Source organism: Onychostoma macrolepis, chromosome 18, assembly GCF_012432095.1.
Source record: "Onychostoma macrolepis isolate SWU-2019 chromosome 18, ASM1243209v1, whole genome shotgun sequence".
Classification (NCBI taxonomy): Eukaryota; Metazoa; Chordata; class Actinopteri; order Cypriniformes; family Cyprinidae; genus Onychostoma; species Onychostoma macrolepis.
The window spans coordinates 10,274,026-10,298,442 of NC_081172.1; the positions used below are offsets into that span (position 1 = coordinate 10,274,026).

General features: G+C 35.3%; 1 protein-coding gene across 3 annotated transcripts in view; it reads right to left on the reverse strand.

The window, feature by feature from the left end:
- Positions 1–15,886, reverse strand: part of mgat4c (mgat4 family member C) — a 109,418-nt gene extending 93,532 nt beyond the window's left edge. The window contains exons 1-2 of one of the 3 annotated variants that reach the window (XM_058751622.1): positions 15,405–15,886; positions 12,421–12,509 (exon numbers count right to left, since the gene is read on the reverse strand). The gene's annotated coding sequence lies outside the window, so the exon portion shown is untranslated. Of the gene's footprint in view, positions 1–2,073; positions 2,140–12,420; positions 12,510–15,404 lie in introns of those variants that run through there. The other 2 variants (XM_058751621.1, XM_058751623.1) reach the window with 2 other exon arrangements.
- Positions 15,887–24,417: the final 8,531 nt, after the last annotated feature.

Sequence of the window (24,417 nt, forward strand, 5' to 3'; positions counted from 1 at the left end):
ATTTATTCAGCTTTCAGATGATGTATAAATCTCAATTTCGAAAAATTGACACTTAAGACTGGTTTTGTGGTCCAGGGTCACATATATTGAATATTCATGATTTATTCACAAAGATTTTCTGCCGATATAAAAACATGGTGAATACTGTGATGATTTAAATGCACTCATTACTTGTCATAAGACAATGTTTCATGACCCGTCTTTTCATCATAATTATGAATGTGTTTTATAGAGTTCTCACATCTGATTCACATTATTGATTTTTGTGAGTCATTTCAAACTGTCAGTAAAATGAAATTATTCTAAACAATATAATTGTCAAGGTGACTTGTATAAAATGCCACAAGTAAGTAAACTTCTGAATCCAGTCGTGACCTTACAAATCCTACCACTTTTAGAATTAGTCCAGGATTCCACTGCAAATGTATGGTGTTTTTAGCTCAGGAGACTTACGTTGGCGCCTTTCGCGGTGCCTGCGTCATACGCTCAACCGCCTTGTCGGGAACGCGTCTGCTTGAGAGACCGGAAGCTGGACTAAACAGTTTATAAAGTTTTAAGAATTTACATTTTTCTTAAACTAACACGTCGTTTCACTTCAGAAGTCCTTTATTAACACCCTGGAGCCGTGTGGAGTAGTTTTGCAATGGATGGGTACTTTTCAGATTCAGAAACAGGGGCACCATTCACTGCAATTATACAGATTGGAACAGACAGGACAATGTTGAATATAACTCCGAATGTGTTCATCTGAAAGAGGAACGTCAGACACATCTAGGAAGACCTGAGGGTGAGTAAATCTTTGGCTAATTTTCATTTTTGGGTGAACTATCCCTTTAATAGCTTGCAGCTTCTATGAATTTCATGGGCTTGAAAGCAATCAAGTTTAAACAAAACCCTGAATGCTGAAATGAGTTCAGTCACATAAGGCTATTGCTCTGCAGTTGAGTAATCTACCCTATTTTCTCCATTAATTTCAATAATTGAATAATTTGAGCTTTAAAACACCCTCTGCAAACATCAAACACCAAAGACCAATTTAGAGAACGCAATAAGAAGATTTGAAATCCCAAACAGGCTAGTTTAAAATAATAAGCACAAACAGGAGAAAAACAGAAGCCAAATCCATGGAGAAACAAAACACTTTTGCCCATTTGCTTTATTTAGCAGCCGTGACTCATATGAATAATGCTGCCTTGTTTTCATAAAGATGTGTACCTGTGAAACCATAACATTATTTGCCAGGAATGTGACTCAGTGAGTTGAAAATGAGCTGAAAGGAACTGAGAAAAGAGAAAACGTGAACTTCTGTCATCGCAGTACAGAATATTTGGAGTGGCGAGGTTCAGTGTGTGCCACCACAAAACCGGCTGTTAATAAAGGACACTTTAGGCCTTTTATAGAGTGATTTGCTTTTCCCCTCAATTCCTCCAACACTTCCTGTGGCGATGGCTGCCTCCCATGAAGCTATAATGTATGAGATTTGTCAGTGTCAATTTTACAGCTAATCTCTCTGGTCCACCTAGGCCCTCCCATTCCCCGCCCATTAATTCTGTAGCCTCGTACAGCAGATAGTAGAGTGAAAGAACCCGTAGAGAAGTTTGTAGCCAAATGTAATGGTGTTTTGCAGTTTGTGATCCTGCAGCCTCACAAAAAAAAAAAACTCTGTAGGGTAAAATTAAGAATAAACAGTACAAATATGCAAAGAAAGAAAGATTTTTCACAATACTAGATTCCCACCAGGTGCAAATCTTGAACTTCTACCAAGCACCAAACAGATCTATAGATAAAAAAAAATATTTTGCAAATGGCCAAGAAAGTGGGATCAATATCAGTAATATTCCTTACATGAAGACTGTGTTTGCTGAGAATGGAATTGGCTGGTTGTTACAGCTGATATATAACACATCAGCAAATGCATTGTACAACCTGATAAAAATCCAGGTCTATTGATCTGCAAGCTTGGTGAACGTAAAAGCTTAAAAACACACAATTTTTCATTTCCTACCACTTTTAACCTGCAAGTGCAATTCAGCAGACACTTACAACAAAGCATTTCCTCACATACACACACACCTCTGTGATAACTTGTGTAGACAGGGTGAACTGGGGTTATCCAGCTGGGAGTTACACTGCTATGTACTTGCCCCAAAAGAATCACCTAACAAATACAACAAGACTTGTTTCAAAGAAACTGAACCTTATTCATGCATAAAATAGAGCTGTAGAATAGCTGTTCATACAATAATTAAATTCATGCAATGATGAGTTTCAATATATTAATGTTGCGCTTTGATTTCAATCAGTGCACCATGGCGATCTAGCCTTTATCCATACAGAAAATTAAAATTATTACACAAAAACAATTATTGCACTTGTTTTATTTTATAAACAGAAGCAAAAACATGACTATAAAAAAAAAATAAAAAATGGGTCACACTTTATATTAGGTGGCCTTAACTACTATGTACTTACATCAAAAAATAAGTACAATGTTCTTATTGTGTTCATACTGTATTGCAAAACACTTCTGCTGCTATTGAGGTGTGATACGGGTAAGGTGAGGGACAGGTTTGGTGGTATGGGTAGGTTTAAGGGTGGGTTAAGGTGTAAGGGATGGGTCAACAGTGTAATTATAAATGTAATTACAGAAATTAATTACAGATGTAATTACATATAGGTATTTTTAAAAATATAAGTACAATGTAAAAACATGTATGTACACAATAGGTGCATTGTACCAAATGATTAATTCAAATGTAAGTACATAGTAGTTCAGGCCACCTAATATAAAGTGGGACCAAAAAATGTCCAGAATTGCTAACAAATTCACTACAATACCTAAATCAAAATGTAAAGGAACAGTTCACCAAAAAATTTAAATATAGTAAATGTATTACTAAATTTGAATTAAGGCAGCAAATAGGATTCAGAATTCAAATATAAATGTAAAAAAAGTAGAATTGGATGGATAGGCACTTTGTATGCAATATAAATGTAATAAACATGCTAATGTAAACAGGTACGTAGATAGATAGATAGATAGATAGATAGATAGATAGATAGATAGACAGATAGATGCACAGTTGTAAATACTGCACAAATAGGATATAAAACAAGATGCAAGTAAAAACAGACCACCGCAGTGTATAGAAGCGGTTTATAAAGGCTATATGGAAATGGGTGAATAAAAAGGCATTTTCAGAAAGTATATCCTGACCCAAGGAGTTTATGTGCAATTTATATTCTGTAGCCACCAATAAATGAAAAATAACACCAGAGGCTGAGGCAAATATGCGCTTAGTGGCCACTGAACTGTACCTAATCCACATGTAAACAGCCCCAGTCAGTGGGAACCACTAACATTTACATGTTCAGCATTCAGCAACCGTACAAGCTTTTTATACCGCAGATAAATTAGCATTTGACTCTGAAAGGTCATTGCTCTCTTCACTCTCTGTGCTGTTTTCCGTTATACAGAAAGACAAATATCAACCTGTCTATGAGATGCCTTAGACCCCCATACCCCGCACCCACCCACACAACAGTTACATTTTACAGCAGATGTACACAGCCTGAAAAATACACATTAGTTAGCGCTCAACGCTGAAAAGCCATTTGCACAGGAGTGTATAGAAAAGTGTGTCCATTAAAATTAGACGTGATGGATGGTCAATGGTGCATGAAATTGTAGTTTAGTCATTTCCCTGAAAGCTCCAGATACAGTTAGTATGAAGATTTCCAAATCTATAAAGTCCAATAACAGATGAGTTAGTATAATTATAATGCACATTAGTGGCACAGTACATTGTGGCACTGCATATTTTAAGAGATGAGATTTTGTACAAATTTAGGATTCCCGAGACAACCATCAGGAGGACTACTTAAGAGCATGTTAGCAAAATAGACCAGCAGAGGGTTCCTGTGCCTTTAATATATAATGAATGCGAAGCCTTGCATCGCCTAACAGCACCAGAGAAAGCAAACTATCGGCACTGGACCTCACAAACCCCAGGGATCAGCACTATTCCTCACATATCTAGCAAAGACATTCTGCCTGCTGTCCAATTAAGAGAAAACAAGACTCCCTGCATTCCCTTCTGCAAAACGGCAACCTATACTTAATGTGTAGAGATGTTCAAGAATATATGAGTCTTAAAATATCTTTAAGCCAAAAGAATGATGAAGAAAACCCATTTCAAAAGTTGCTACGTAGTGGTGGCAAAAAATTTTAGCCTATTTTCTGCAGGTATTATTATTATTTTATTACTTTTCCAGGTGATATTAAACATTGTGAATTTTGTGATTATTTAGTTTTTGGTTTGGTTTAAACAGTCAGTTCAAACTATGCATTTTAATAAACAGATAAATGGCATTTTCATATATTAAACTATTTTAGCAAAAATATAAGTTGCTGTTTATTGTTATATTGGTGCACATAAATGAAAATGTTTAAACATTCTTCTTTGTGTTCATTAGTTAAGTCTTACTTGATTTTACTTTTTTACTGAATTTCAATGCATTAATATTGAAATGATGTTGAAAAAGGGGAAAAAACTATAGTATTTTTTATCATATTATTTTAATTCATTATCATAATTATAAACACACTGGCTTGTAGTGCAAATGGTTTTACTGTTTACTGCACTTTCTTATTCCTCTAATTATTAACCTATAGCAGCTAATAAATCAAAAGTCTCACACATTCACACAAAATAGCTTCTGCATTGCAAAATAAGGTAGACACCGTATATGTTTTATCTTTATCGTCCAGCCATACACTTACTGTATGTTAACAGACTGTGTAAAATAGAGATGTGTGAAAATTGTGGCAGGTGGAGAAAAGCTGACCTGGCGTAACCCACTTCTCACTGATTTATGGTGGTGGCCTGCCCCACAGACAGAGCTTTGCCCTGGGTGTCATCAATCTCTCTAGATTTCCGATAACAGCCATCAGCTACACCCTGATCCAGCATCAGACCACCACACACCTAAAAAAGTACCTAAACAGTAAGTAAAGCTCAAACTTTCCAAAGATAATTATCAAAATAAGGACAATTCCATGTGTGTTACACCACGTATACACACCTAAATGAAGCTGAAATGTACATGAATTGCCACAGGGCTTATAGTTACCTAAAATTACAATCAAAACTGAAACTAAAATCAAAACCATAAATGTTATATGATTTTAATTTACCTTAATTTGATGTACTAAAGAAACAAAAACTAAATCTGAAAGAAAATAAATAAAAAGTATAGGGACACACACACACACACACACACAAACATGACAAAAAAACACAACAAAATTGCTAAAACTTTAAAATTAAAACAGAAAATATAAAAGCTGATTCAAAATGTGAATAAAAGCAATAATCTCAATGACACTAAAATAATACTGATTTGGCACAGACTAAATACTCGTTCAGTGTATGTATGAGTATTCAGTGTATTCAATGCATCCTGCAATACACTTACACAAACACGCAACCAAAAAAAGAAAAGAAAAAAACCTTCTGTTTCTTTGATAATACACCTGGCACTGCATATTACAAATATGTTTGGCTTTTCGATAAATTGCTTTTGATGCTCTTTTGTAAGTTGCTTTGGATAAAAGCGTCAGCTAAATGCATAGATATAAATGTATGCATTCTCTACATGTGAAATTTTTATTCCACTCACTAACTTAAAAATACTAATTAAAAATAATTAAATACTTAAGTAAGTAAGTAGAAGAGGCCAAATTTTCAGTTATTCAGTGAAAATCTTCAGAAGAATCAGAATATAGTGCGAAAGTCAGTTATACCTTCAGGTTTTTTTCCCCTCTTGGCAGATGTGGTCACAATTGTGTTACATTGAAAATAACTGCATGCTGACTATTCAAAATTTCCCTTTTGTGTCCAAAAGAAAAACAGAATATGGGTCTGAAATGACATTATAGGGAGAATAAATGGTAACAATTTTAATTTTGGGAGTACTGTTCCTTTAAGCAAACAGTACAGAGAAAGAGAATAGAAGAGAGGCTGTACAAAGCGAGAAGGGGAACTGTGAACACACAGCAAACCCATAACATTCCTCCAATCACAGAGAACAAGAGACAGACAAGTGTTTCCAAGAGCAGTGGTTTGTGTATCAAAAAGACTGATGGAGTAAAAGAGTGAGGGTAATATGTGAAAAATGGTCAGAATGCAAGAACATGAATGCACAGTCTATTTCCTCTCCTGTATGAGTGTGTGTGTGTGTGTGTGTGTGCGTGTGTGCGTGTGTGTGTGTGTGTGTGTGTGTGGAGCTCCCCACCTGCCTAAATGATCTCCATGACTCACACAGGAGCAGATAATTGGCTCACAAAAAAGTGCAGCAAACATTCATCATAATGGCAATGGCCTGCTGAAGCGAGCAGACACTCTTCTCTCTGTCTCTCTCCCCCTTCTTTCTCTCTAATATGCACTCTTTCTGTCTTTCTGACATGTGTGTAAACCCTGCTCTTCACTGGCTTTCCTCCTATAGCACATCATATGGTCTTAAAGATACAGTGCTCATCTGGCCCCTGTGGATTTTATAATTAACCCTGATGGGGTTCTGAACACCAGCGCTTAATTGGTATCAATAATTCACAGGATTCATTTAAGCACCGGCAAATGTGTGTCTAGAACAGGGGTCAGCAACCTTTTTGAGATGAAGGGCCAATTTGAACAAGAAATATTAAAGATTTGCAAAAACGAGACTACCAAACTACATTAAGCAGATAACCAGTATGTGTGCGTGTGTGTGCGTGCGTGTGTGTGTGTGTGTGTGTGTGTGTGAAGTTTACTTGCACTGAGTTTGAGTATAACTGCACTGAATGTTTTGTGCCCATAAAACTATTAACTAAATAAAAAGATAAGGATAGTTAGGCATGCAAACAACAATCAATCAAAACAATCAATTAATTAAATAAATCAAATAAAAATTAAATGGGACACATACCTAAAAAGTTGCTGACCCCGATCTAGAATAGCATTTTTTTCCAAAAGAAAAGTTGTCTTTCACAATACTATACTATATGTTACTTACTAGTAAAATTGAAAAAATAGTATCTCTTTTATGCTCACCAAGACTGCATTTATTTAGTCAAAAAAAGAGTAAAGACTGTAATTACAGTTTCAAATAACTTTTTTCTATTTTAATATATTTTAAAACGTAATCCTATTTAAAATGTATTCCTGTGATAGTAAAGCTGAAGTTTCAGAAATCATTCTAATATGCTCAAGAAATATTTCTTAGTATCATCATGTTTAAAAAAAGTTGTGCTGCTTAATATTTTAGTGGAAACATAATTTTTTGATTAACATAAAAGTCATTTATTTGAAATATAAATATTTTGTAAAATTTTGAATGTTTTTACTGTCAATTTTTTATCAAATTAATGCATAATTTCTGAATAACAGTATTAAACTGACCACAAACTTTTGAACGGTGGTGTAAACTATACATTCTGTAAATGTGCATTAAAAAAATAATAATAATAAAATAAACCTGCCTTGAAGGAGACACATGGAGCTCCGCCATTTCAGGTACCATGCATCCTGCCTCTCATCTGTCGTTCCACCAGTGCAGATGATTATGCGTTTATTTCCGAAGTGTTGCGATCTAAACAGCTGTTGCCAGAGAGTTGGCTCTTCAATAAATAACCGTTTCCAATATCCCACCCACCACAACAAACACACAGTTTTGCCTTTGTTCTTTCTTTCACTTCGATTGATGCATATTTCATGGAGAACTTTTGCGTGCTTCCTTTGAGCTGAGAAGACGGCTCCGAACTGACAGGCTGCCTATTACCAGACATTACAATATTCACTGTCCCCATCGCTCGGGACATCTCTCTGCTCCAGATCAGTGTACATCAACTTGTTTTTGTGAAGGTAATGAAATAGCAGTGAAATAGTAATGAAATGTCTCTGTGCGACAAATGAGATGATATACTACTTTTCATTACATTAGCCTACATAATATGGATACTGATTTAGCACTGACAAGATAAGAAGTATTACTGGAAAAGAAAGGACATCTTGGGATATGTTGTGTCTCTTCTGCTGACTGTTACCTAAAGGCACACATGTAAGGATGCAGGAGGGTTGGAAACGAGAGAGCTCTTCTGAGCATGCTCGTCTCTTCCTTTCATGTGAGTGCCAATACCCAAAACTCCTGAAGGCTGGAAAGAGTAATGCATGGAATTAATGTGCTCTGTAATGGGCTACCTTTTGTAGTCTGAATAAATTTTTCCTGATCGTGCAAATAAAAGCCTTTCACATGACGCAGACAGTATTGAAAGCAAAATCATCTTGAAACTGGAACAACATAAACAGACAATAGCAAGCAGTATACATGAGTGACACAAAGCAAAGTGCTTATTGTACGTTTTGGACATGTTTGAGATGAAAACAAGATATATCATGTTATTTCTGTGTGCCACTTTGTTCTCTCTCAAGGCATCTGAGATGTAGATGAATTTGTTTCTTCATCAGAACAGATTTGGAGTAATTTAGCATTGATTTACTGTAGCTTCTGCAGTGAATGGGTGCCGTCAGAATGAGAGTTCATACAGCTGATAAAAACATAACAAATATCTACAAGTAATCCACACGATAGTCTATCAATTAACATCTTGTGAAGTGAAAAACTGTGTGTTTGTAATAAACACATCCATCATGAAGATGCTTTTAACTTCAAACCGTTGCTCCCGGGTAAAAATCTTCTATCCATAATATTTTCTCCAGTGAAAAAGTCATCTCATCTCAAGTACCATTTACAAGTGAAAACAGTTCTAAACAAGTATATCAGTGAATTTTAATGTGAGATGACAAAAGGGAATAGACTTTTTTACTAGAGGATGCATTATTATGGATTATGAAATGGTATTTTGACGGCACCCATTCACTGCAGAGGGTCCATTGATGAGCAAGTGATGTAATGCTAAATTTCTCCCAATCTGTTCCAATAAAAAAACAAAGTCATCTACATCTTCGATGGCCTGAAGGCAAGTGAATTTTCGGGAAATTTTCATTTTTGGTTGAACTATTCCTTTAAGAAAAGAAAAACATATTGTGAAAATATTATTGTAAAGTGTTAACAAAATTGCATATTTATCCCCTGACACATATATATAAAATAAAAAAAAAAAATGTAAAGTTGAAAATTCCAACAAATAGTATATCAATGCCACCAAACAATTGCATGCATATAACCAGTCTACCAAGGATTGTTCATTTGATATTATTATGCTGTTGAAAACGAGCCAATAACAGAGGGATGTCATGTCTTGTCACTCAAATGAGCAGTACAAAATAAGTCACACTGATGCGTCAGATACAATGAGTCACCCAAAACACGACACTACAGCGCTTGACCCAAACAACTGGCAGTCTTTTTCCTCTGCGGCACATACTACAAACCACATATGAATGTGCTAATGAAAAATAGAACAGACATTTTAATAAAACATTTTCCCTGCCATATTTCTATAACACTGAGCCTTGCATAAAATATTATAATCTATTATCTGTGAACATGTGCTTTCAAAAATCAAGTTAAAATTCTACCACCCACCTCGCTTCTCCATTGTTTTACTTTACAGCCGAGAGTATCTGACTTCTAATCTAACTCATATAATCTCATTTTATCTAATCAAGAGCCCTTAATGTGCAAATCGATTAATTCCCGTACGCTAATAAAATAAACATTACCATCACTTAATAATTGCCCCTTGTGTTTGCATTCAACTCTGAAAACAAGACAATTATGATTAACAAAATAATCAAGGTTTTAATTATTACCCATGCTCTTGAAGCAATAACAATGTATAACATAATAACAAAGAACAGATTTTTCAGACTATAACAAAACAACTAAAGAAACGAACACTTGTAAAGACAACATCACTATACCATGCTGCTTTCTTAGCAGCTAGTGAATTTGCAGGTAACCATATACATAATTTGCCTGCACCATTTGTTCATACACCAAACCCCATTTATTAGGTCATAAGCTCTATAAAAACAGTAACATGTAGATGCATAATTTGATGTTTACCTCTATTTATCCAATAAGCAGCCTTCAAATCTGCAAACAAAAGTAGTGTTGAAAAGCCCGTTCAAATATTGATGCTGTTAATATGTAAATAATAAATATTCAGGAGCTGTATCTAAAATTAAACCGGGCAATAAACAAATACTGGAGAAACTGACGTCTATTTGTTTTAATTTAGAGGAGAAAGCGCACTGTTTAGATTGGTATCACAGAAGTCAGTTATTCATTCACAGTGTTGTCTCATGAAATATAAACATGTGTAAATGTTAACATGATCAAATACTGTATGTCTAAATGATTGAAATCAGTCGCTTTTAATCCAGTCTGTCTATCAACCAGTATTACTGATCTAAGTTTAATGGTGCAGCTACAACTAGGCTAACTTATGCATGGCTGGTGCAACCGTCCCCAGATTCCCAGAGGTCCCATATCTATTAAAATGAGGACTTATTTATTCAAAAGCAATAGTTATCCATCTGTCATTCATTATAATGTTAGCATATAAAGCTTTTGATTTTATGCTTGAATTTTTTTGACAAAAAAAAAAAAATGTTGCTTGGCTTAAATATGAGCTTTGTCTTAAATATCTAAAGCAGAGAGAAAGCCAAAGCACCTCTCTGACTCTAACAAATCAGGCTTTGGCGTCAAGTTTCACAACAAAGCCTGTTTGTGCGGTTGAACGACGTCATTGTTGCCCACAAAATATCACTTGCTAACTCTAACAGATGGCCTAGATTCCTCCCACTTTCCTCCTCTTATGACTATACAGTGACTCTGCCTGTTCCTCGCCCTCTCTCAGCCTGCATTCATCAAAACCACCGAGCCAAAACCCTGCTTCTTCCTCCCCATGCGAGGAAAATTAAATTCACCTGTCCTGAGAGTAATTTCACCTTTCACAGAGTGGAAGACAGACACAATTAACGCCTGCACATGCATCACATCAGTAGTCTTTCTACTGAACTCAGTGCACCCAAGCAACACCTTAACCTTGTTAAACCACACTCTTAAACAGAAAACAGTTCACATCCAGGTTTAAGACAGGCCTCGTTGAATAATAACCAGCATTTGTGGTCTGTAAGGGTAAAGTTTTTTTGGTCACACTGGACTTTGTGCTCTGTTCTCTTTCTTTTATATACATGCAAATGCTGGCGAGCATAAATGCAAGCTCGTGTGAATCTGTTAATTCGTATAGAGAAAAACCTTGACTATGAGAGGATGTAAACGTGTAAAACATTGTAAATGTAAAACATTGGCTCAATACAAAGAATACAAATTTTAAAGATACATGAAAAGTGGAAAAGGTGCTATATTTTCCCATTTTAAATGATCAATCATGTAAATTATGAATTACAGTAGTAGTGATATAAATGTATAATAATAACCATCACAAATGTTATATAATTAATATTAATAACAATAATGATAATAATTGAATTATAATATTTATATAACATTGTTAGAATATTAGATTTATTATTTGATATATTATTTATTTAAAACAGAAGAACATACTGTTGCTGATAATTATGGTAGGAAATTGGAGCCGATGCTATATTTTCCCATTTTGAATCACCATTAAGTCATCATTTAAATAATGAATGATTGTTAGTAGTAGTCATATAAATGCATTTATTATAATAATAATAATTATTATTATTATTATTATTATTGTTGTTGTTGTTGTTGTTCTTAAACACATATTATATATTCTATAATTAATAATAATAACAACACTAAGAATAATTGCATACTTATTATTTATTATTTATTTAAAACAGAAGCATAACATCAAATCCTGTTGCTGATAATTGCTGCAGAAAAAAAAATTCAAGCAGATGCAATATTTTCTCATTTTGTCATATAAATAAGTATTATTATTACTCATAATAATACTAATTAGAAATATTATTACAAATATTATGGCTATTATTAAATCATACATATAACTTATATGTGACCCTGGACCACAAAACCAGTCATAAGGGTCCATTTTTCAAAATTGAGATTTATACATCATCTGAAATCTGAATAAATAAGCTTTCCATTGATGTAAGGACAATATTTGGCTGAGGAAATTTACAAAATATCTTCATGGAACATGATCTTTACTTAATATCCTAATGATTTTTGGCATTAAAAAAAATCTATAATTTTGACCCATACAATGATATAAAAATGGCATAGTTATAATTATTTGTGATTTATTTAAAACATAAGTCCTAAAGCATGGCATCTTATGTTGCTATATTTGAATTATTATTATTATTAGTTATTTTCTTATTTATTTCAAACACCGGTTGTTGCCATTAATCGTTGCAGGGAAACTTAGCATGCTTAAAGCCAGTGTAACCGCACCTTTATTCGCAGGATAACAGCTGTTCAGGGTGAGCGTTCTTAGCCCTGAAGTGCCCAATCAGAGGTCAGCGCTAGAACAGCGATGGAAACTGTGGATACACACGAGAGCGGGGTGAGACAACGTTGACACACCTTTCCCACCTGCTACACTTATTCACGGGCACCTTAATCCTCTGCCACAGTCAAAGCCTGGCATCCTCATGTCAGAGCACATCTATAGTGGATTAAAATAGGACAGCTAATTACCATTTACCTCAGCAGGATCACTGCTGGATGTTGGGATTCTAGCTTTCGGAATGCATGTAATTGTCTGTTGAATAATGCCGACCCACGCTCCTTATATCTGGCTTGGCTCACTCGCTCATGAAAAGACACTCATGAGTTGATAAGCGGGATGTTGCAGCTTAAGCCTTTGGAGGAACACTAATGCCAAGTGCTGCTGTGGGTCCCCCTTACTGTATGAAAAGCAGTTTATTAAAACTCCCTCAGGAGTCCCAACGGTACAATTAGTGTTGAACTTTGCTATAAGGTAATCATACACAATTTCTGGAATCTGCAACTTTTCCTCTTAGCAAAAATAAGCAGCAGTAGCAATATAAAAGCATCCCGATAACCAAGTATGCTGATTCACTATGATTAAAGGTTTAAATTCAAAACGCGAAGTCGAGGTCCTGAGTTTAACACAGTATGTATGAAATATACATGGTTTATTTTTCCTCAAAGGGCTTTGAATGTTACAGTGCCATGAATAACCTACAAGTTCCTGCAACCTCTAATACTGCTAGTTTTCCAAATATTTTACAAAATAGACTGTCAGTTGCACATCCAACATTTGCTAATAATGTCATCCTCTCTAATTTGACTTCTAAATGTTATCCATCTGAAAAAAATGAAAAGATACAATTGGGTACAGAACATCACTATATACTATTAATGAAGGCTTTGTAGATTTGATAGTCAAAAGTGAGCTACACTGAGCTAAGTAAAATATACGGAGGGATTCGCTCCCTTGGTAAACCCTTCTTTTATTTAATCTAAGTCTCTCCGAGACTTTTCCTCTCACAAAAGGGCTTTACTGCATCTAAAATACTATTCTCATTAGAAATGTTCTCTCTCACTGAGACACTTCTCCACATTCAACAGTCTAGGAGGGTAAAGATGCATTAAACATGGGTGCTGGTTCCCAATCTAAAGTGTATGGAGTGCTGCTTTATGTCTGAATCGGTAATACTGCCCACAGGTCAAAAGCACTGAGGACAGAATATAGGGAGATGGTAGAAGACATGTCTCACAAGCCCCATCTGTTCCTTTAATGATATCCATTTATCACAGTGCTGCGGTTTTCTAACTAATCATAACATCTTTAATAAACATTTCAGCTTTTCATGATAAGATATAAAGGTCATAATTCAACTAAAAATTTGGCAATAACTGCTTACCTTACATCATGTAGCGTAATTTAATATAAAAGTATTGAATGCAGACTATAAAAACACTGAACTTTTAATAAAAAGAATACCTGACACCTGATACGGGATCTCTTGAATTTGATCAAATACAGAAAGCCTTCACAGCATGATTGTATCTGTTGCAATGAATGATTTACCCCACTAGGGGAGGAACTACTGGTCCAAATGGCTCAAAGTATTACAGATGCTGCTCTGAGGTTATGACAGGGCATTAACTACATATAAGATACCGTGAAAGCCAGGTTTATAGTTTAAAACTGCTCATAGTCTTTCAAGACTGTAATTGGGTGGCTCACATATAAAATCTCCATATGATGTATTTTTGTTCAACATCAAGATTTTAAGTTAAAATGTACATATGTATAACAGAAATTCCCCTTATATCGGACACCATTTAAATACCGCCGTTACTAGTTCATTTTAAATGGGCTTGCAGTGTGAAAAAGTACATATGGTCATAAACACTGTATAATAGGAGCTAAGAAAGTTTTGTTTAAATCAGCTTTAATTGAATTATGTCATTTCACATCCAGTGTCAGAAATTAGCTTTTATATTAAGAAGAATATTTGCCCGTGGAATTGATTATTATAGATGATTTATTTATTTTTGTTTTAAATATTTTTTTATATCATTTAGTTTTTATAATATTCTATATTATTAAACATTTAATATATTTTCTTACATATCTTTCATCAAATTTATATTCTTCACCTTTGTGACAACTGCAGGTCACCAAAACTATAACTAGAGAATAGGATATCATTAAATATAGAAAATATTTTTGCCACATAGTTAAACGTTTAGGCCATTTGTGACTTTTGTTGTCATTTTTTCCCAAGCCATGGATGATTTCTGACCCTGGTACAACTACAGGACACTTCTAAAACTGCTTAAAGATTCAGCTTCCCAAATTACTGTCATTTTAACTTTGATTCAGCCAGATCTTAAACTAACCCACGTGAAAGTTAAGCCCCTGTTAAGCCACATGCACATCATTCCCTGCCAGATGTTTGTCTGAAATCGTCTAAAACATCCATGACTGAAGCAAGCGCTTCTTTGACACCACATTCAGTTTCTACAAAGAAGAAAAGACTTTTCCAGAATTTAAGACTACACAAGAATACAAATAAACAGCAGGATACTAAGCCACACCGTTCTATAAACTTCACATTCTCTAAAAAAATCTCACCCATTACAGCCATACCAAGCTTTCAATGCCTTAAGGGCAATATGACACATGTAGGTTATATCTGTCCTTACTTTATGCCAGTTGAGTCACCCATTATTTCTCTTAAAATACCCAAGATGTCAACAGCGTGCAGAGGAAAAGACATCTGACAACTTTGAAGCTTTGGGCATGAAACACAACACAGACCCGTGCAAAACGACGGAGAATGTGGAAGATTGTTTTGATAGGAAGAGGCTGAATGTACAGGTGCGAGTCCCTATGCTCCTTAACAAGATCAAGTTGGTAACCGTATTTGAAATCCCCCTTAATAAATACGTGCTCTTACCGTCGATCCAAGCGCCCAGATGATTCAGAGTTGCATCTTCAACTTCTCCGCACGTTCACACATACTGTACATGTGTGTGTGGACAGCGACTGTGAATGAATGCTGCCCGGAGCGCGCACGAACGCGGTGTGATGTCCAAAAAAGCTGTCTATGTAGGCAGTTCACTAGATAGTCTGACGTCTTTGCAGACTCCCTTTCCAGCCACGTTGTCTGCCCCGTGTAAATTTAAACAAGCAACTCGGATCTCGGCGCTGTTGACTACATTGGTAAAAATCTGGTTGTAATTATCGCGGCGCAGTCGGTTCTCTGCAGTCGCCGTGTCCTTTCTCTCATGCCGACTGAGGATGTGAGCGCAGCCGCCGAGATGCTCGATCGTGGTGCGACCCGAGGCAGCCTAGAGCAGTCACCCAATGTGATGAGCCTGCTAGAAAGACGGTGAAACGCTGAAAACAACAGACTGTTAGACCGACACAGCCAGTGACATGACAGCATGCTTGCTATTAATTATAAAGGTGAGGCAAGGGCTCATATAGGCTACAACGGTAATTCAAAGTATTTTAGAAACATATATTTACATATATGCATACTTATATTTATAATATATTTTAATTTATAGTATATTTTACGTTATACCTATACATTGTTAACATATTTATATTTTTTTCATATGTATTTTTTTTTCTTACAACTTTTTTTTTTTTTTTTTCTTGTCAGAATCCTGGCTGGCAGCAGTATTTTGTGAACTGCAGATGTCTAATGGACTTTCTGGGAAGGCTTCAAAGGAGTCCGTTGCAATAGTCCACCTGCTGGTGATGATTGCTTGAATTAGTTTTGTCTCAGTCTTGTTTGGATATAACGCTTTCAATTTTGTTAGTTAGTTATGAGTTAGTTAGCTGTTGCTTTAAAATGGCTACTGAAATTGAGATCTCGTTCCAAAATAACACCAAGATTCCAGACTTGAAGGAATTTACATAAATGCAAATACGTCTTTGTTTAACTGAAGGATGTTATGGCACATAGAAGTTGTGTTTACAAAGTCTTAGCTAAAGGAATAATTTGCTGAAAATTTACTCATCCTCTGATCCTCAGACCATCCAAGATGTAGATAACCTTGATATTCAATCAGAACCAATTTAGCATTACGTCACTTGCAGTGAATGGGTGCCATCAGAATGAGAGTCTAAATAGCTAATTGAAGCATCACAAAAATCCACAAATAATCGACACAACACCAGTCCATCAATGAATGTATTGTGAAGCAAAAATCTGTGTGTTTGTTAGAAGCAAATCCACAATTAATATGTTTTAACTCCAAACTGTTGCTTCTGGCCAAAATATTAGTCTATAATACATAACAATGCTTCCTCCAGCGCACCCTCACATTAACATTCAACTGTTTTGGACTGTTTTCACTTGTAAACAGTATTTGATTTGTGCATATTTCTCTCCTGATTCGTGCATATTTCTCTCCTGATTCAGGCGAGACTACTTTTTTTTACTGGAGAAAATTGTATAGAGGACTCATTACTATTGTAGCCAGAAGCAAAGATTTGAAGTTAAAAAGATCTTAATGATAGATTTGTTTTATTGCAAATATTCAGCTTTTCACTTCACAAGGCTTTCATTGATGGACTGAAGTCATGTAAATTGCTTTATGGAATAATGTGGTGTTTTTATCAGCTGTTGTGAGTGAGTCTCATTCTGACGGCACCTATTCACTGCAGATGATTCATTGGTGAGCAAGTGATGAAATGCTAAATTTCTCCAAATCTTTTCTGATGAAGAAGCAAGCTCATTTACATCTTGGAAGGCCTGAGGGTGAGAAAATTTTCAGCAAATTTTAATTTCTGGTGAACTATTCATTTAACACAGCAAGCACAGAATAAAATGATCATTGCATTTGCCAAAGTTTGCAAGGTTGGTGACATTAAATCTTTTTGAAAGAAATATTTTATTTGAAGCTGTTGAAGCTATTATTTAAATGAGTTTTTCCACACTACTGTGGTATAACATATCTCAGATCTTGCCCTTAAGTGATATGCATGAACAATACAAACCACTTTTCCTCACTACGTGGGTGTTTCATGGCCAGAATATGGCCCAGGCCTTTGCTGGCTAGTCAGAGATCTGGCTACATGAGACTACTCTGGATCTAATCATTAATCTCATTAATGCACTGCCATAAACAAATAGCAAATGAAATGGTTTTATTTAGTACAACTGGGTTTTTGTCAACTCATAGCATTTTAAAATATTACAGTACATTGTGACAATTCATTTGCATAATGACCTCATTGTGATAATGCATTATAAGATCTCAGTGCTTGATAACCTTCTCTGTAATATAATAAACATCGTCATGCTCTGAAATCATAATAGGAATAATATAAAGAAACTGAAAACTCTAATTTGATTACACAGATTGAGTTTCAATGTACTCTCTGTCTCACCCTCTGCCTCAGGACTATTGCATCTCAACAGGTGAATCACAAAATGTACCGGCCACCCTTGCAAAGTCCTCTCTTTTTTCCCCTTACAGCCTCATTTGGAATGCATCCACAAAAATATCTAATCAACAGATCAGTTTTATTTTTGGCCCGAACTATTCATTTCCACAGGCTATCACATTGTCATCAGTGTGAATCAAAGATCTCTCTGAATGAGGAACCTTAATCATGCTCCCTCAAACTTAAAACTTCAACTGAGGTGAATGTCTCTACAGTCTGGGCACATCAAGGACACAGTCGACTACATGAAGAATGTACTGCATGCGTGCATGATTCAACCTCCATTGAACTAATTAGTTTTAACTAATGAGCTTATTGGACAAAAATAGCTTGTCCTCTGAAAGATACAGAGGTCAAAGGTCAATTTTGTTCAAAAGATGTTTATTTCCTTCCTATATAATCTGCAAAAAGATAACACCGAACGAGTAGGATATGCAGTATTTAGGAAACAGACAAACAATACCTGGTTGACACACAGCATCTGTTGAGATTCTGAAGTGTACAACCACTGCTCTACCATAAGGTCACAGGTGCAGAGGAGCTGTCAGATTCTATTCTAAAATATATGTATTTTTTTTAAATGAGCTGAGCAGCTTGTAAAGTTTAAGTGCTTTAGGTAACAGAAAACTTGTACCTTGTTGCTATATTGTACTTATTTAACAACACCAGAGTAAATTGCTTTCATACTACACACCTAAAGAACATACTACAACAGTGAACAGTGAAGTTCATAATCTGGAAGTAGGGGAATTCAGAAACAACTTTAGTCATTTTAATATGGAAAGTATATGCTTTGCCCTAAATAATTTCTCTCATTTTAGGCACCTTTTATCAGTTCATGAAAATAAACAGTCTTTCTATGACAATCTTTTATCAGCTTCAAAGCCACTTTCCAATTCCACGTTCCCTTTCCAAGAGTTTTTTAGCAAAACTTTGCTGTTTGTTTGTTTGATGTTGTCTTGATTTGGTTTATATTCATCTAGAAAGCTACAGAAAAAAAAAAAAAATGTTTGAACCTCTACTTGCTTAAGAACAGTCAGGGAAGTAAAAAAAAATGGCATGTATTCTCCCACAAGACTATGTTCAAAGTATCTTTGTCCCATGAGTATATAAACCCAATTCTGATTAAACCCAGTGGGGTTTTAAGTAGAGAAGAAAGTATGTTAATTTATTTTTATAACATTTTCTGCTTGAGAACAATGTGCTATTAGTATAGGGTGGTTTTGATCACTATTTTTATTTTGTTATATTTTGACACAGGTATGTTTTGTTCAGTTTTTCAAATTCAATCTAAATACTTAATGATCTGTAACCACTGTCTGGATATTGTCATTGTACTGAATTAGCAATTTGCTTTCCAATTATGTAAACCAAATACTAAAATGGTTGAACTGAAGTTAGTTTGGAAAAGCACATCCATCATGTGCTTGTGCAGATCATTTTCTTCATTTTACTCCACACACTCCAAATTAGTCTAATGTTGAGGAAGACAATATTTTTAATGACTGTGACCACAGTGCAGGATGTCCTGCTCTCTTTCCACCCTGTATTTTTGTGAGCATCACCCACAGCGGGGAATGGAAGTCAGGAAGGTTGGGGTCAAAGGTTGTGATGGAATCATGGGTATGAAGATAATTGGCCTATTTGTGCAATGCTTACAAATTGCAGAGTGAGTGGAAGGCAAAGGACAAATTCTTTGGGATGCGATAACCATGCTGCTGTCAAAACAAACACAACCAGACTTGTGCAAAACTGCTCTGGAAATGTTCCTTAAGACCATAACAGGTAGACTGATATTATAATAAGTATATGCTATACTTTAACTAAACCTAAAAGTAAAACCTACAATAAAAATAAAAAACCCATTAAAATTAAAATTAAAATTGATAGATAGTAAATTATCTCAAGTTACTTGTGAAAATTGTTTCTACAAAAAAAGTGTAGAAGTATTAATTGTTTGTCTCCTAATCTTTACAGATTAACTGAACAAAAGTGAGTACAGCTGTCTATATAACATTATAATCATATATGACAACTCATGTGAGTGAAGTTTGCCTTACATAATATGTGGCTATCTGTCTATAGCAAATCACTCTAGTACAGTGTCAGTGTAAAATTTGTTCAATTTACTCCATTTGTCCTGTAATACAGCTAAAAAATACGTGCACTTCCTGAAGGATGACACTGCTTTATTTTCTGTTGAGCTCATAGTTTATGTTTTTATATAGAAAAAGATTCACTTTATACTCCAGAATGTTCTACAAGACCATGAGCTATAAAGTTCACATACAGATATGTCTGCAACTCAAAAGGAAAATACAAACTGTTACTAAAATTAACAAGAAGCAGAGGTTGAAAAGCCCTTTCAACACATCACCGGCAACCTTGACAGAGTCAAAGAACCAGAAAGAATTGATCCCAGAGGGAAACCATTGAAAAGAGTGTGAATATGTGCTATAACAGGACCATCCAAGAGGTTTTACCACTTCATCTAGGCGTTTGTCATTGATGCTCTGTAGTCCACAACATTCCCTGACAACAAACCCAGTGAGCTCATGGTCCCAAGGGTATGAGTGTGTGTATACGCTTGTCTGGGCAGGATTTCCCAGCATATTTAGAAAGCTAATGAATACATTATAAATCTCTAAGAGTGTAAAATCTACAGTGGTGAGCGTATCCCACTAGAGGGCTATTTTATTTGAGATATGCAGCTCGTATTGATTACTCACAGCCGTCACTTTGCACAGAAGCACAGCTGGATAGAGGAAATATCATGTTACAATGTGCACCATAATTACACTGAAAAAAAATGGTGTATTTTAAAACATTTTTCATTCAGAAACTGCTAGTAAAAGTCACTAATAATTACAAAGAAAGGGCAAGTAACATATTAAATTAAACATAAAACTGCAAAAACTGAAATGGTATTTTCTTGTAAAACAGACTCCAATAATCTGTTTTATTTACAAATTTGATGAACACACAGGTATGCGCAACCCAGGCTCATGAAAAATATGGTGACATTTTGGCAGTTTCAAAATTAAATGTCAAGTTGGTGGCGCTAAAAAGCTAGTGCATTTGCCCCCTAAACAGATAAACACTACATGCCGATATTTTATTATATTGGTTCATGCACATATCATGGCGGTTCAGTAAATGCCCGATGAGTGGCACTAAAAAGTTAATGCTTTTCGCATTTTTAAAATAACATAAAACCTACACTAAATCTTACCCTAAAATGAACCAATAATGAGATAAAAATTAAATTTTCTCTAGCAACCACGCCATTATGCCTTATTTTTCATGGATTTGAGCAATTTTTTTTTTTTTTTTTTTAGCACTTACGTATGTGTTTTATAGGACTCTGCATCATTAGTGCAATGCTGTACCAGGTGAGCTACCAAGCAAGTTTACACTGGAAAAGCCAGACGGATATGAGATGCAAATGTTAAAATATTTTACTTTACAAATCATGCAATATGGTAAAAGTGTTCAAAGGAAATAACAGTACTGTGCAAGGAACCACACAGAATTTAGTCTACCTGTAACCATAATTTGCATGAAATGGTTTCAGAAAACTGCAGCGAATTTTATGTAGCAGCATGGTTTTGGAGTTTGCAAACATTTTGGCAGATGCATGTTTTTCCAAAGAGCTTGGGTTGCATGTGCAGTAATACATTATTTCCTGACAAATGGGTTTGTTCATTTGACAAGCAGATAAGTGATGTAGATCTTCATTTTCACCTAGTCAGGGCAGCTGAGAGGCTTTAAATTAGCAATGCAGTGAAAACAGACCTTTTAGGTGTGTGAGAGAGTACCAACTTTACAAGGAAAACTTTGTTTTCTAATCACAGTTATACAGCAATCAAGACACCTCACTGGTGTTATTGTCTGTCAGTGTGTGTTCTCTAAAAATGTCACGGAGTGTGAAACAGATCTCATGCTGGATTTAATTGGGGGAGTTGTAACACAGCCTTATTGGATGTTTTAGCTTGTGAACAACCGCAGTACATTTATAGGCACTTAACTGCTTTAAAGAGGTTATAGTTTTTACTGCGAATCCCTTCTACTTGGTGGTACACCACAGAGTTCATAGAATCATCATCGTTATCTAGGTCTAAAAAAATTTGAGTGTGCTAGGTCACATCGATTCGAGTTTATCTAACCCTGCTCTCGGCGGGCTTGAAGATGAAGGTAGAAATTTTCAGGATTTGGTCAGAAACACAAAGCCTATTAAATCCAGTGACACAGGGAGATCGATACGCTCTTAAAGTGTTTACGCTTGTCCTTTGAGGTTGATATGCTCTCTGAATGCATTTGCATTGAATCGTGGTGGAGAGACTTGGAACCATCATTTGCTTGTCATTATATGGATCACTCCCAACCCCAGAGTTCAAACGTGTGCTAAGTGCCAAGTAGGCACACTTTGAGTTTTATTCTCTAGCATTAATTAAACAGGGATGCTATATGGGGATATATTTGGGAGATTCTATATGGTGAGGATGATGAAGGTGCAAATAGGGTTTGATGACAGCAGTGCTTAATAAATAAGCCAAACACTTATCTGGCTGCTTGCACATTTGTCTCTAATGGGAGAGACTGCAGATTTATTCATTTTGAAGTGAACTCACATAACATTCTCACTTATAACAACAAGCTAACTATCAAAATTATTTTGTCTCACTTTATCTCTCCTGCCAACAGGGACAGGATTTCATGCCAGATATTTGTTTGTCTGAGTTCCTTGACTCAACTCCATGTTGCCCAAGCCAATTCAGCATGCCCATCTGTGCACTGCAGTAATCCACACTCTGCAGCAATGTAAATCAAATGAACTAATTGTCTTAATTGCCAGAAATCCCTGTTGTCATTAAGTTTCTACTCTCTTGGAGAAACCCTTTGCAATTTTATCAAATTGATTGGTGCTGAAATCAGTACTCTGAATTTTACTCACATATCACTATTGTTCGTTGTTAGAAAAAATGTTGTCATTGTGAATTTAACAGCATTCTGTGTTCTAGAACAATTTTGTAATCATTCTGCTGCGTTTGGTGGAAATTTGACTTGCAAGTTACATAGTTACGAAGAGTGACTGTCTTTATGAGTGAATAATTTTATCTTTCATTCAACAGATTCATTTAAAAACAGTTATTCATACAGGAATAAAACGAATGAGTCACTGAATCATTCATTCAACCAATTCGTCCAAAAACACTTATTCATTCAGAAATAAAAATAACATTGTTTTTGTTCAATCAAGAGCAAAACTAGTTTCAGCTGCGTTTGGTGTAAATTTGACTCGCAAGATACGAAGAGTGACTGTCATTATGAGTGAATTATTTAATCTTTCATTCAACAGATTCATTTAAAAACAATGATACTTAAATGAATGAGTCACTGAATGGCTCATTCAACCGATTCGTTCAAAAACACTTATTCATTCAGAAACAAAAATTACATCGTATTTGTTCAATCAGGAAAAAAAGGAGTGAGTGAGTCATTGAATAATTAATTAAACCAAGGTCAAAGCAAACAAGGAAACAAGTGAATGAGCCGTTAATTCTCCAATTTAACTGATTAGTTCAAAAGTGACTAAATCACTCAGTTAACCGATTCATTTAAAAACACTGATTTGTTTCAGGAACGAAATGAGTGTGTGAATCATTGAATCAAAAACACAGATTCTGTCAGGAACTAAACAATAAGTATACCTATTTTTTGGAGTGAAAACAGACAACATAACTGCAATAATGTGACAAACTTACTCAACATCAATGTCTTGCATTTTGAACTGCTAAAAAACAGTATCATACTCACATACATGCTGTTTTGATTCCTTAATAATGCTCAGCGCGTTGTTGTTGTTGTTTTTCCCCGCTTGTGGTGAAGTTAAATGTATACAAGAACAGTGTGGCTGTTCTGGGGATTGGCCATTATTTACATAACATTATGCACTGTCTCAAGTTCTTTTGCTATCTTCCTCAAATTCCAAAGAATATTACAGATATCAAAGCAAAACTTCCCTTGCTTCTCTCTATTTTTCACATGACAGACTCACTGAGACCCAGAAAAGAGATGCGTATCAGCATCTTTACAGAAATAACCTGAAATGCCATTTTTTCTTTTCACTCTTTCTCTTTTTGAAGTAAGGTTTTTTGAAGTTAAAAGGAAGAGACAGTGTTGGCTCTGCCTGCTGTGTATATGGCCTGCTAAAGGGACAGTGAAGAGACAAACAGACATGGGAAATGGGGTATATTTGTCTGTGATTCACATTTATTTCACATTTATTCCCATTTTTTAGGATTTAAACCATCTCTTTTGTTACACATTTCCTAATTCCTTAGTATATACATAGCACTATTATTTTCATAGCACTATCTATTTCTGTCTATATTGATGCTATGAACTGACATTAAATGGAAATAAATCCTGTATCACAGTGGTGCTCAACTAGAATCTGTTCTGAGGTGAAAAACAATACTAAATGTACATAAAAAGCAACTGTG